Genomic DNA, 14,827 nt, shown 5'->3' on the forward strand with positions numbered 1-14,827 from the left:
ATTTTTTGGACAATTTTCGAAGAAAAAAATCACTCATTTGGTTAAAAAATATCCTATTTTTTACATACATATGATTAAATACATGATATTCACCAACAATTTACCAATTTTAATAGTAAATTACATATTGTTTATACAATATTCGCCTATGTCTTATATGTATGACTTTACATACTAAAATAGTTTCCTATAATACTATATAACCATAATATTTGAAGGTTTAAAAAACACCATGTCATTGATAGAGCTGGTTGAAGGAAAAGGATCTGAGTGACACAACAAAAGTAGTGGAATCCAAAATATAGAAGATGAAGTTCATGTTCGAATACCTCCTTTATAGCAGGGTTCAGACTGAAAGGATGGTTGTAGACGAAAAGCTAAGATCAAGGCATAATGGGTCGAGTACAAAGTGTGAGCCTATAACAGAAGCTGAGCATGGAGTATAATAGAGAGCAACAAAAGACTTAGTCTATTTAACCTTTGATGAGATGTGTCAACTAATAGGACCCAGGGAACAAAACCTAAAATTTTGTCAGAAGAAATCATCACTTAACAGGCATCGGGCTGACGTGTCTTAGAGGTTCTTCCCTGGAAGAACAAAGGAGAAACACATAAGGGAGAGCCGAGATGATGTGGAATTCAACTAATTTGTAAAGCATTGGGATGACATAGAGTTATTTATTTATTTATTTATTGGAGTGAAAACTTCCAGGTGGGCCACAAAGGAATGTTGCCTCCGCCCGGAGGTAAAGTGTTTGTGTGCTTTTTAAAGGGCCCAGGGACAACAACTGACGGGAGTTGGGATCAATAATTGATGGGAATAATTATGTTCCTTGAAGTTCCTCTCTTGCAAGAGGAAGCCTTTTCACACCTTTAAATAGTACCAGGCAATTGACGAGGACCAAGTAAATGTGGCATGTGGGCCAAGTTGAGTAGGGTAAGGTGATAGTAAAGCAAGCCAAGTGGAGTCAGGCCACACATATGTTTACATCATTCCAAAAGAGAATTCCCAAAGGAAACCAAGAGTGAACCCAAAGGAAAGGTCGGGATGATATGGCTTCGAGCTTATGTGGAAAGCAAGAACGAACACCCAATAGGAAGTAAAGAAAGTGGGACTTGTGGACAAAGTGTGTGTCACATAATTGCTGAGTTCTCCCGATAGATAAAGGTTGTGCACAAATGTTAAAAGGGTTGGAATTAGGTCTTGAGGCTTAGTCATATCACGTAGAGCGGAAGGAAAACATATGAGTGTTGAGGGTTGAATATTACAAAGGAAGAATACCTGCAACTATCACACAGGTAAAGGGGCTTGTATTATAATTTCTCCTTGCGCGCTTATTTTATATAAGAGTCAAGGCCATGATGGTTTTTTTATGTTGGGACGCACATATTATATGGAAAGCTTTTGGCTTCGATGGCTATATTTGAATAGGGCTTGAACTCTATGGTTTTTGTATCACCCTTGCGGATCCTCCCAGTTAATTTTAAACAAGATTTAAAAAGGGATCTATCTCCCTAAATTGGGGTTAAGGAAGCGCTTTTTGACCAAGATATTGGCACTATGGGTGTTTAGTCCGAATTAATTGGCACAATCGATTTTAACTCGACATCACAAAGCAATTGGATCCTTGGGAAAACCTATTGCCATTAAGAACTACTAATCTTACTACAAATTGGCATTTGTTTAAAGGTTCGACATTATTTTATCTCAGATTTTGAATGAAAAATACTTGCTCCAAGTCTCAAAGTTCATATGATGATTGGTGTGTCTTAATGGATGTTATTTCTCTACTCGGTCCATCGTTTGTAATTGACATTGTGGGTAAGTAATGACATTGTGTTAGGAAGTGTGGTATTCCACCTTTTACTTGTGGACATTTTAGCGAGTTATATTTCCTCATGGGCTTGTAACTTAGAGTGAGAGTTATATTTCCTCATGGGCTTGTAGCTTAGAGTGATTCTTGAAGCTCAAATTTCACATTTAATGAATAAATCAAAACCCCGTGACAAAATCTATGAAATTAAATTAAATGATATTTTAAGGTCCACGAGACTAAAAATAGCCTATGAGACCATTAGATCTCTGTTTTTTACTTTTTGCAATTCAATCCTTTTCCGATTCGAATTGATGATGAGCTAGCCCAACCTTCCAACAATCCCCTCGCTAAAAAGACAATGCCAAGGAACTGATGCTAATATGTTCTCATAATTTTTTCTGATGTATTTGAATGCATCACATTCTAAAATGAAACGTTTTTTCGATTCCACTGCCCCAAACATGCAAAATGTACACACTCGTTCTTCCCAAGCTTCTTTAGGCCTTTTCCACCATCCTGTTTCACACTGAAGTTGATGCGAGTTGGTCCTTAATTGAGCAATAAGTACCTTTTCCCTCCACAAAATGCTAATTCCAATGAACTCTTTTTGTTGTAGATCACACGTAGGGTTGATTTCCTCAATGCAATACTTCTTCTTTCTACACAACTCTTTTCCCCGTACCTTTTTACGAGACTTCTCCATAATAAAATCCTTTAGCTCCTTGCTATTTGTGGGACAGGCATTGAGGTAGATATTCCATTTTTGCATCCATGTGTAGTTTTGTTTCATCCATGTTTTCTTTCTTTCACCCATGCCTTCATCGAAGATAACATTAGGCCATTTACCTACTCTCATTTGCTCAATTCTTTTTAGATATCTTATGAGCCGCACCATAGCAATTGCTTCGATGGGAGTTGCTCCCGTTTCACTCAACATGATCTAAGGTACTAAACTTTTTATTTTGAACTTGCTCATGATCAAACATTTTTGGATTTTCTCAATTTGTTTCCAATTTGTTTCCAATTTGTTTCTATATTCACCATGTTAAATTATTTTATTGTATGGATAGAGCCCCATCATATCCATTGGAAGATAATGCATGATAACTTGATAGATTGTGTAGTATTAAGCATTAACTATTGCTTTGAGGGAGGTGAAGATAATCGTTAAACTCTGTTCATAAATGATTAAAATTTTTGGTCTACACATGAATGTTGAAATATGGCAACAAGAATATTCCAATTTTAATTTGTCCTTGAATTAAAATTGAGAATTAAAAGTCGAATTTAGTCTCACCATCTACTTGAAAAATAATTAATTAATTCATCTTGAGTTAATTAGTTGGAAAAATTCAAGCTAGAAGTCTCTGTGAAGTCATGCAACAGTTAACCCTTAAATTAAGGAGATTATCCCTTGATTAAGGAGATAAGAGTGAGTTGTATTTGAGTTGTAATTAGTTAGCTCAGTTAACTAAGTTAAGTCCAGTTAAATTGGTTCCAAACAGTTTGAGGAACTAATTGTGAGTTCGGTTAGTTAATGCATGCATGCATCAAACTAGTGTACTCCAGATAACTGAATATTCTCTCATCGATAACTCATGCATGTCAGTTCAGACAAAGACCCAATTGAGATTAAAGATAGGGACAATGTACTATCAGTTGCAAGAATTTTCCTATAAGAAAATCTCTTGCATGCAGAAGGAATTCATTCCTTGAGATTTGCACAATTTTACAGTGTGTTGGAGCAGTGTGTGAGATTAGTGTCACACAAGGTTACAGCTGGATCACCCAGGGAAATCTGCGGAAGGAAATAGGAGGCTTGGAGGGCAGAGGAGAAGGCATATGAGCAGTTTATTCTATCTATGAGCAGAGTGAGGGATTGTACTGAGAGCTAGATAGTTGTGAGAGCTAAAGCTATGTGTAATCCTGAGATATTTCCACTTGTATGATAATATAGATAGTGGGGTTTATAGCTGGCTTTCCCTAGAGTATTCTTCCGTGTTTCATGTGTATTGATTCTTCTTCTCTGTTATATGTGTTCCACTTGATCTTGCTCAAATCTATTAAGCTTCCGCAAGTTTGATTGTAGAAGTAGCTTGAGTATTTTGAATTAGTTATATTGCATAATCAAGTTAATCTACAGTCAAAATTTCTATAATGAAAGCACATTAAGATTAATAATGAATAATGATTGATGTTCACCATACATTAATGAAGTGATATTTCATTAATAACTTGCTCAAAGGTTTGGCATTTTTTTAAATGTGTCATGTGAATACTGACCTTTTTTTTGCCTACAACGTTAGGCTATGGAAATAACAATTCACAACACCTTTGAACAAGCTCTTTCCTTTGACATTTTTGGCAGCGACTAAGTGTAGGCCACACCATCAACTGTGGGACGTCGCAACTCACCGACTCTGTGTTGTCATCATGAAACCGTGGGACTCGGTTACGGTGTTATATCTGGGCAATACTGACAAGTACTTACTATATACATTGAACTAGAAGTACAACAGTCCAACACATTCGAGCTCAGAAAAGTACAAAGGAGTAATGACTGGCAACTAAGAGGAATAAGCCCAAAGCAAATGAAATGCAAGATAAATTAAATATAATATTTTTTCTAAATATTTTTTAATTTTTTTACTAATGTTAACTTTGGAAATAATAATTTAATTTTTAGTCAAACTAGAACAATCTTAAGTCAATGGAATATCAAATACAATATATCGAGCAACAAGAATAATAATAATAAGAGCTTCACTGTGTGTTACACAGTAATTTGTCACCGACTTCATATCAGTCCCCAAGCGACATCTCCACTGTGTCATACATCATATAAACATGTCCATATCTTCCCACTCATTTAAGAAGATCAAGAAAGTGCTCTCTAATCCTGAAGATTGACCCTTTTACCTATGTTTCTGCATCGTCGCGAGTAAGCACCATTATTCTTGCGACAATTCTCTGTGTTGAACTATAATGTCGCGTCGTCGTTGCAGGGGTACATCGGTTTCCTGCGACGGTTGGATTTTAGGGCTCGATGCAAGTTCTCTAGTTTCTTCTTGCGACATTTTGTCTGAATGCACTGCTTTCATGCGACGTCATCGCTGAGCCTTAGTGTATGACTAGTGACGATCTAGATATGGCGAATTAGTTCAAACAGAATGCTTCTGGGTGATTCTAGAGTTGGTTGTTAGGTCAAAGGAGTTTGCCTTTCCTCCTTTGGGATGGTAGTTCCGCCCTTTGAGAAACCTTCCTCGAAGATAAGCTCCCTCTCCATCAATTCATGGAGGCTCCTCCTCCTATAAAAGCATTCCCCATTGCTATGATCAACTAGTTCTTAGTTCCTAGTTCTTGGTTTTGGATTGAAGCAAATTAGTTAGCTTTGGTGTGAGTTTGCAGTGTGAATTGCTGATAGCTTAGCAATTGGTTGTGGAGTGCCTTAGCCTTGTATTAGAGCTTGTGAGTGAGAGAGAGAGCTACCATCCATTTGGGAGATCCATTCTTGAGAGTGAATGCTTGAAGAAACATACCGGCGGGACCCTTCGAGAAGGCTTGCGATGTCAAGTCTTGGTTGTAAGCTTTGCTTTTGATTTATTCTAATACAATCAATGATGGTTTCCTATGTCTTGTGTATAATATGCTTGATAGCTTATGGTTCCTTGACTCTGTAAGTAAATAGATCATTGTTGTTCGCAATTATGTGTTATGTTGTTCTCTTGTGTTGTTTCAGGTTGATTGCTCATTGAGGAGAAGGAAACGATAGCTAGGGCAATGCAACAGAAGCTTCATCGAACACCGATTTGAGGTAGGCCTTCAACGATGACTATTTAGGGAAATTGATTGTTGTTTTGTTTTTGCTGTGACTAGACCCACTATAGGGCTAGAGGGGTTGCCTCTGTCCGCAGAGGGAACATTTCCTTCTTCACAAGTTGGCGACTCCGCTGGGGAGTCCTTTGAATGTTTTCTCTTGTTTGCTCTTGCTTTTATTTTTGATATAGTGTCTCTTGATTTTTGGGGTTGAGCCATCAGTATTCTGGGTTACCTGGGTCAATATGAGGGTCCCTCTTATTGTATGAGAAAATAGTCTAGTGTCCTTAAGCTGTTTTTACTTTGTTTGTTCTCTTAATTGATATCGTCGTTGTAGATAACTTAACAGCTGCGACGAGTCGCGCCTGTCCTCTTTAGTCAAGCTGTACGTCGCAGATATCCCGTCATACAACTGCGACGATTCCTGAAATCGAATCGTCGCGGAAGACAAGTGTACTCTTGCGACGTTGTCACACACTTTCTAGCCTTATGCCTGTGACGATTTGGCTTTCGTCTTAGGTTGCTAGTCTAAACCCTGCGATGATTCTTGAAATTGGATCGTCTCTGAAAAATAGGGGTATTCTTGCGACGACGTCTCTGAAAACTGGTGTATTCTTGTGACGACGTCTCAAGTTGTCAGTGTAACACCTGCGACGATTCCTGTAAGGTTGTTTTCACAACTTTACCTCTTGAATCAACCAATACTGCTTGTCCCCTACTGTCTCTTGTTTCTTATCAGCTTGTTTTGACTACTTTTGGTTAAGGTACCTTCTCTTTGGTTTCATTGAGTGAGTCTTGTGTTTTTAGACCTTGTGACCTAGCTCTGTTAAAGGTTTCATCGAGAAGTCGTTTGCTTGGGTCACTTGTCTGTCCAAGATTTATCCGCAACTGTCTTATTGATTTGCTTGAGGCTTTTTTGCTGCTTGTTTTCTTGCTGATTGATTTTTAGTGTTGGTTATTGAACCAGTTCTTCACATTGATTCGATTTCCTCACTATCAAACATAGATCACAATTGTTTGGATCAGTTAGGTTTACACTTGCTTGTTTGTCATTTAAATTCCAAAAAAATCAAAATATTGCATTCATTTAGTATACGAAAGTGAAAGTACATTTGCATTACGAATTTTCATAATTGAGAAATTGGAAAGCGAACTTTAAATCTTTCATTAGTAGTATCGATGCATTGTGAGACTAGTGTACTGATGCATTGTGTTTCCTAGTGATTTGATTGCTTGCGTGCACTACTTCTCTTGCATTTGCTTGTTGTGGTTTGCATTCGCTTGGAAATGAACTCCTTACCGTCATTTAGGTATTTGTTCATCGAAAGGAATAATGCTTTACTCATTGTAGCTGCATCCTAGGAATTGTTGAGATACATTCGGTAGGGCCTGAAAGCTTAAACTTAATTCAAGATCAACTCTAAAATCAATTGAATGAACATAACAACGCATTGGAACTTAACGCACATTATCTAGAGGTCTAGGCTAGAGACATGCTCCCGCGTCGTTAAACCTAGTCACTATTGTTTTTGCTTAAGGTTGGGTAATTCCTCCTTCTGTGAATCAATAGCTGCTAGTATGGATTTGTGCTCCCCATACCATCGAATATATATAGGGAGACCCCACTAGGTTATCATCCTACATCCATAGGAAGTCGAGTCTGTCGCCTTACGAACCGTAACACACCGAACACAGCATTTAGGAAGACTGACTGTCGTACGGGAAGTCCTTTGTCATTTTTTCTTTCATTTGATCACCAAGGTGTATATGCAGTTTTGCAGTTTGTCTGGTAAACCTCCTGTCTAGTTCTCCAGAGTAGTCACTTTCATTCCTTTTCGACTCCTTAAAAGAAAAGGATCATCTGAGCACTTGTCCTTTCAGGCTCTTTAAACCTCAAAAGAGATAGAGTCACCTTTTCATCCTTTTCTCAACTCTTGAAAATGAAAAGGTCAAGTTTTGTTTCTGTGTCATAAAATTTACTGCCCACAAAATATTCTTTGTTATAGTTAGGATTCTTCGTTATGGTTTAGGTGCTTTTCAGGCTCGTTCACGAGTCTATCGGCTAAGGTCTTCCCCCAGATGGAACTCTTGGTCCATTTCCTCCTTTTGGAAATTCCGATGCTCCGTATATGGCAACATTGTCCTTGCATGGGTTAACGATCGGTTTGCCTGTTTGGCTGCTTTCAACCTCGGTGGTCCCGAACGTCATGACTCCTGTCCCACCGTCTCCTTCGTTTGAATCACGACAAGATGATTCTAAGGTTAAGCCTACACCTTCTTCCCCTGTTTCTTCCTCCTCCTCTCCTCCTTCACCTAGTGAAAGTTCTACATCCAGTAACTAGGAGGCTAAGAAGAAGAAGACAAAGACGAAGAAGATGAAGATGTTGGATAAGCATCCGGCCACTCATCTAGCTCATGTTCCGAGTACGTCACCAGTCGTGACACCTTATGCTCCTCTGCGAAAGGTTAAGTTTCCTTGTAAATTGTGCAAGGGCGACCATCTTCTTCGTGATTGTTCTGGCATTCCTCATATTTTAGAAGTTTGGTCTCACGATTCGGCTCGCCCCTCGTCATCCTTTAAAGCTCATGACGATGCTACCCTCTCCATTGGCAGTGATAAGAAGACAAGGAAGATTCGATTCCCCTGTCGGCTCTATGAAGGTAACCATCTCCTTCACCTTTTTCTGCTCCTGGATAAAGCTTCCATCATTTTGGAAGGTCTTACAACTTCTTCCCCTCCACTTCCAATTGGCTATCAGAGGCTCTCTTCATGCCCTCTCTCCATTGACAAAGAGATAGATATGGATTCTTCACTTATCCGTCCTCCTTTTCTCGAGCCTAGGTCTGCCAAGCCTGTTCCTGACCAACCATTGGTCAGAAAGAGTGTCGACTTGGGTTCACCACCGGGTGTTCACTCTGCTCCGGAAGAGCATCATGATCACACTGCTCTTGTTCTTCTCGTCTTGTCAGATTCTCCTAATTCCAAGAACGACCCTCCTATTCCTGCTGATCAAGAGCGTCCTTCTTTGGTTCCTGTAGAGTAGGGGGGCAATCATATGATACCCCTGCTAATTAGTTTCGTTGTTTCTTTTGACTGGAGCCATTTGACCGCATTCTGCTTGCCTTCCTATGTGCCTTTCCATATTACCGTACTCGCCTATGACAAGACCGTACCGGGCACTTTCTTGGACGAAGGTGCGTCTGTCAGTCTTATGCCTTCCACTACTTGGCAAGCTTTGGGCTCCCCGTAGCTTGTGCCTGTTACACATAATCTATTAGCATTTGATGGAGGAACTCGTCACCCTTTCGAGATCCTTCCCAAGTTCCTTGTGACTTTGGGAGGCAAAACCGTCTATATAGACGCGATGGTTGTCCAAGGTGCTTTAGATTTCAGTCTTCTCCTTGGCCGTGCCTATATTTATGCCATGGGGGCTCTTGTTTCTTTGCTTTTCTGTGTGGTCTATTTTTTGCAGGATGGAAGAATGGTGACCATAGATCAACTGACGTTCTTTAGTCACCCAATGCCTCCTATGCCGCCGTGATCCCCTATCGGTTCTTGCTCGCAAGTAGTACCTTCCCTGCCACAGGTCAATTATGTGGCTACCCATTCCACCTCTGCATTTGTTGATGATCATGCCGATGGTCTTGTACCTCATGTATTGGGGGCATTGGAACCCGATCTATCATCGGTGCCTAATGACATGTGTTCCTCCAAGAGCGTGGTTCTTCCATCCAGTGAAGATCTCTTGGGCATCATGTTTTCGTATTGCCCATGAACATGTGTTTTGAGGAGAGTTCTTGTTCCTGTGTCAACCTCATTAAAAAATGAAAACAGGGGTGTTGAGCGTAGTTATTAGTTTTTGTCTTGTGTCAAGCTCTTTCAACAATGAAACAAGGAATCCCGAGGAAAGTTCTTGATCTTGTGTCAACCTCGTTAAATAATGAAACAAATGTCATGAGGATAGTTCTTTTACTGTGTCAACCTTATTAAAAAAAAATGAAACAACTCCCTTTCCAAATCGAGTCTTTGATTAAGATCTTGTAAAGTCCAAGTTGAGTCTTTCCAAGATCTCGAAAGTGAACCTTCAGTCCATCCACTCCGTTGGATGCAATTAAGCTTGGGGGGCCTGTACCTTGATTTCCGTTATTATGTTGGGGGCATGCGAACTTATAACTAGCATAGTTTTTCGTTTCAAGCTTGTGTAAACATGAAACCCAATTCAAGCAGAGTTCTCTGTGGTTCAAGCTTGTGTAAACATGAACCCATACCCGATTTACACCTCGTGATTGTTGTTTTTATCCACTAAATTCTGCTAGATGAGCCTTGGTTGTTTCATTCCACCATCGCCATCTCTTTGGCCGATAGTATGCTTTCACTTCGTTGTTTGTCCTTTCCTGAGGGACAACAGCGATGAGTGGTTTCATTAGCCAGCCTCTCGACCATTACATGTTTTGAGTAGTTACACCATTTCCAAAACTAGTTGCTACTCTTTATACCACTCATTCCTCTAGGACGAGTCACCTTTAAGCTCTTTTTTGACTCGTAAAAGATGAAAAGATTGCCGAGTATTTTTCTCTTTTTGACTCGTTAAAGAGAATAAAAATGGGAGGTATGCTTTCAACTCTTTTCCAACCGTATAAACGCGAAAAGATGGCCGGGCTTTTGTCGTTTCAAGCTCATTTTTGGTTATGAAACGTCGTGTCTCCGATAACTTTTTTACTTTTTTCGGATCAGGACCACTAATTATGAAAACTACTCCTTGATCGAAATGGTCAAGCGGTTCTCTCGAGTATTGTTCTCTACTTTTTCGGGCTCGAGGGACACAAATTTACGAAAAAGGACCTCCCCTGGAGTTTTCTTTCCATGTCTTTTTCAAACTCTCTAAACATGAAAAAGACTCTGAGTTTTACCTATGTCAGACTCGTTAAACTCTGACGACATTGGACTCATTGCCATGATGAGACTCGAGCTTCTCCTCCCTAGGGCTGGTTAAAATTTTACTAGGTTGGATTTGTTCGAAGGATGAACTTATATCGCAAGCATATGCTATCCCCTTTAGGCTTGTTTTTCAAAAAATTATTGGGGTACTCGCCAGCAATGGTGGGGGAAAAATTTGGAAATCGTCATTGGTTACTTACAGCAACTGGTCACTCTTTAACATCGACACTTTTACTTCTCGTCGGGTTTGGGACATCCTCACATCGTTGTTAGCCTTCCGGGATTTGGCTTTGCCATTTTGCCTCATTCCATTTTATCCTTCTCGTCTCCATCTGACCTCCGATCCCTTGGGACCAAAATGCTGCCGCCTTTCGGAGTCATGTTGCTGATATGTTCAAGAGTATAATCCTTCTGCAATTTGCACCCTTACCTCCTCCTCTGATTCTCTGTTTCACCATCTTCCTCTTGTTCCTTGTCTCATGTCATTGATGGGAGAAACATTATGGCCCTCCTGCAACGGGTCGTTTCCTCTCAACACCAGCTCATTATCCAGGAAATCGATCTAGAGATTCCTTTCGGTACCTTAGAGCTTGCATGCATTAATGGCAAGTTCTTCGCACTCAACGACAGACTTACATCGTTGGTCTTCGATCGAATGATTCCATGAGTGTTCGACTCCAGATTATTCTTCAAACTTCGTGGATTGTACTGGCAGTACCTTGAGAACCATTGACATTACTGGTGGTCTCTCTCCTGCTTGTTAATCAAGCAACTTTCTACCATGCTCGACTTCAACACATCTATTCGCATGTTAGGAATTGTACTCAGACTGGTTGGGTTTCAAGACCCTGGACTAAGATTACATATGTTCGAGTTGCGTGGATTGGTTCGTGATTACATACATGACTCTTTGATTGGATGGCTGCGACCATAATTGAGTCTTTATGGATGGCTGTGACCATACCTCTATCTTTATATATGGTCTTATTGACTGGGTGGCTGCGTCCATACCACAGACCAAACTTCATATGTCTTTTGGATGGTTGTGCCCATGCCTAGACTACATGTATTTCACTATCAAAGATATCAGTTGTACTTGCGCCTGCAGGTTCTCCACGATGGTTTTCCAGTTTGGTTATGATTTCGTAAAGCATTTCACCCCTCCCACTCTCTCGGGCTTCATGCTTTAGGGGGCATCTGTTACATAGTAATTTGTCACCAACTTCATATCAGTCCCCAAGTGACATCTCCACTGTGTCATACATCATATAAAAATGTCCATATCTTCCCATTCATTTTAGAAGATCAAGAAAGTGATCTCTAATCCTGAAGATTGACCCTTTTACCTATGTTTTTGCATCATCGTGAGTAAGCATCATTATTCTTGCGACGATTCTCTGTGTTGAACTATAATGTCGCGCCGTCGTCACAGGGGTACATCAATTTCCTACGACGGTTAGATTTTAGCGCTCGACACAAGTTCTCTAGTTTCTTCTTACAACGATTTCTCTGAATGCACTGCTTCCATGCGACGTCGTCGCCGAGCCCTAGTGTATGACTCACAACGATCTAGATATGGCGAATTAGTTCAAACAGAATGCTTTTGGGTGATTCTAGAGCTGGTTGTTGGGTCAAAGGAGTTTGCCTTTCCTCCTCTGGGATGGTAGTTCCACCCTTTGAGAAACCTCCCTTGAAGATAAGCTCCCTCTCCCTCAATTCATGGAGGCTCCTCCTCCTATAAAAGCATTCCCCATTGCTATGATCAACTAGTTCTTAGTTCCTAGTTCTTGGTTTTGGATTGAAGCAAATTAGCTAGAGGAGGAGGAGCCTCCATGAATTGAGGGAGAGGGAGCTTATCTTCAAGGGAGGTTTCTTAAAGGGCAGAACTACCATCCTAGAGGAGGAAAGGTGAACTCCTTTGACCCAACAACCAGCTCTAGAATCACCCAGAAGCATTCTGTTTGAACTAATTTGCCATATTTGGATAGTCGCGAGTCATACACTAGGGCTCGACGACGACGTCACATGGAAGCAGTGCATTCAGACAAATCATCGCAAGAAGAAACTAGAGAACTTGCGCCGAGCCCTAAAATTCGACCGTCGCAGGAAACTGATGCACCCCTGTGACGACAGCGCGACATTATAGTTCAACACAGAGAATCGTCACAAGAATAATGATGATTACTCGCGACAATGCAAAAACATAGGTAAAAGGGTCAATCTTGAGGATTAGAGAGCACTTTCTTGATCTTCTTAAATGAGTGGGAAGATATGGACATGTTTATATGATGTATGACACAGTGGAGATGTCGTTTGGGGACTGATATGAAGTCGGTGACAAATTATTGTGTAACACTGTGCCTAGAAATATGATGCCCAAAAAAAATATGCAATTCACCACATAAAAAGATAAATCCCATGCAATATGAAAGCAAACTAATACTTTATTACCTGAAAAAATGTGTTTTTATTGCACACCCTTAACTAAAACTTTATTGCCTAATGAGAAAAAAATGTTTTCATTACACATTCTCCACTAAAACTTTGTTGCCTACAAAAAAAATGCTCATCCTAAACTATTAAAAAAACACAATGCTTGATGTTTTATCTGAACTTGTCTAGATCAAAATAAATTTCTTTAATTGTAAAATCCACTCTTATCTATCTTATAGCATAAATACAATCCAACTTTATTATCTTAAATGAAAATTCACTTTTATGAGTCCCTTTGGCCTCTATTTGCTTTAAAGAGCATTGTATCAAATTAAAATTTGTTGTTGCAGACATTCCTGTTGACTGTATTTTGGGGAATGTATTTTTAGCAGCTGTAGAGCCACATGGATCAGCCAGATTGAAAAATGGCAAGGCTGGTTATTTTATATCTGTACCAAGCTCAGATGGAAAATTACAAACAATCAAGTTACCCTTTGTCTCTACTCCTAGAGTGTCTACTATGGTACAAGCAATGCAACAGATCGAAAAAGCAAAAAATAAAATTGAAGAGCTCAAGGAGCTAAAGACCACCATAAAGATAAGAGACTATCTTCATACTCTTATAATTAAACAAAAGATCTTAGCTCTGAGATCACAGATAGAAAAAGAATGTTGTGCTTAAGAACCAAACACATATTGGCATAGAAAACATCACTGTGTAGAATCGCCCTACAAAGATAAGTATGAAGGGAAACCCTACAAGAGCAGAGCAATCCCTATGAACAAATAATATAGAGATCTCTGTTAAAAAGAGATAGAAAGCCTCCTAGAAAGAAGATTGATTAGAGAATCCAACAGTCCTTGGAACTGCTATGGTTTTTATGTTAATAAACATTTAGAACAGTTAAGAGGTGTCCCAAGACTGGTAATAAGCTATAAACCTCTGAATACTGTCCTCTCAGATGATACTTACCCCATTCCTCACAAAGGAAATCTTTTAACAAGGATAGCAAGGGCTAAAGTATTTTCTAAATTTGATATGAAATCATGATTTTGGCAAGTGGCAATTAATGAAGATGATAAGTTTAAGACTGCTTTCAGTGTCCCAACAGGACACTATGAATGGAACATCATGCCTTTCAGACTAAAGCATGCCCCCTCAAAATTCCAGAAGGTTATGGATAATATTTTCAAGCCATATTTTGATTGGTTACTAGTATACATTAATGACATACTTATATTTTCTAAAAACGTCCATGATCACTTTAAACATATTTAGAAATTTGTACAACTTGTCAAAACCAATGGATTGGTTCTTAGCAAGAAAAAGATTAAATTATTTAAGACAAGTATCAAGTTTCTTCGCCATACAATTAAAGATAGATAGATCACTCTGCAAAAACATGCTCTAGAATTTATTGATAAATTTCCAGATATTATCACTGATAAACCCAATTACAAAGATTCTTGGGATGTTTAAACTATTGTAAGCAACTTTTACAAAGATTGCGCTGAAGATAGATCATTACTCAACATAAGACTGCAAAAACATCCAGAACCTTGGTCTCAGGCCCACACTGAAGCTGTCAGAAGAATTAAAATGAAGGTAAAAACTCTTCCTATTCTTCATATTGTTGATGAAGATTCTTTCAAAATTATTGAAACAGATGCCAACAATGAAGGGTGGGGAGGAATTTTGAAGAAAAAGAAAGAAGGAGAAGAACAAATAGTTCAGCTTTTCTCAGGGACTTGGAGCCCACCTGAGAAAAGCTATTATACTATAGAAAAAGAGGTCAAAGCAACATGGAACTGCATTGATAAA

The sequence above is a fragment of the Pinus tabuliformis genome, chromosome 6 (genome assembly GCF_031772625.1).
Source record: "Pinus tabuliformis cultivar Carrire ecotype Pingquan chromosome 6, CPIR1, whole genome shotgun sequence".
In the NCBI taxonomy this organism is placed as follows: Eukaryota; Viridiplantae; Streptophyta; class Pinopsida; order Pinales; family Pinaceae; genus Pinus; species Pinus tabuliformis.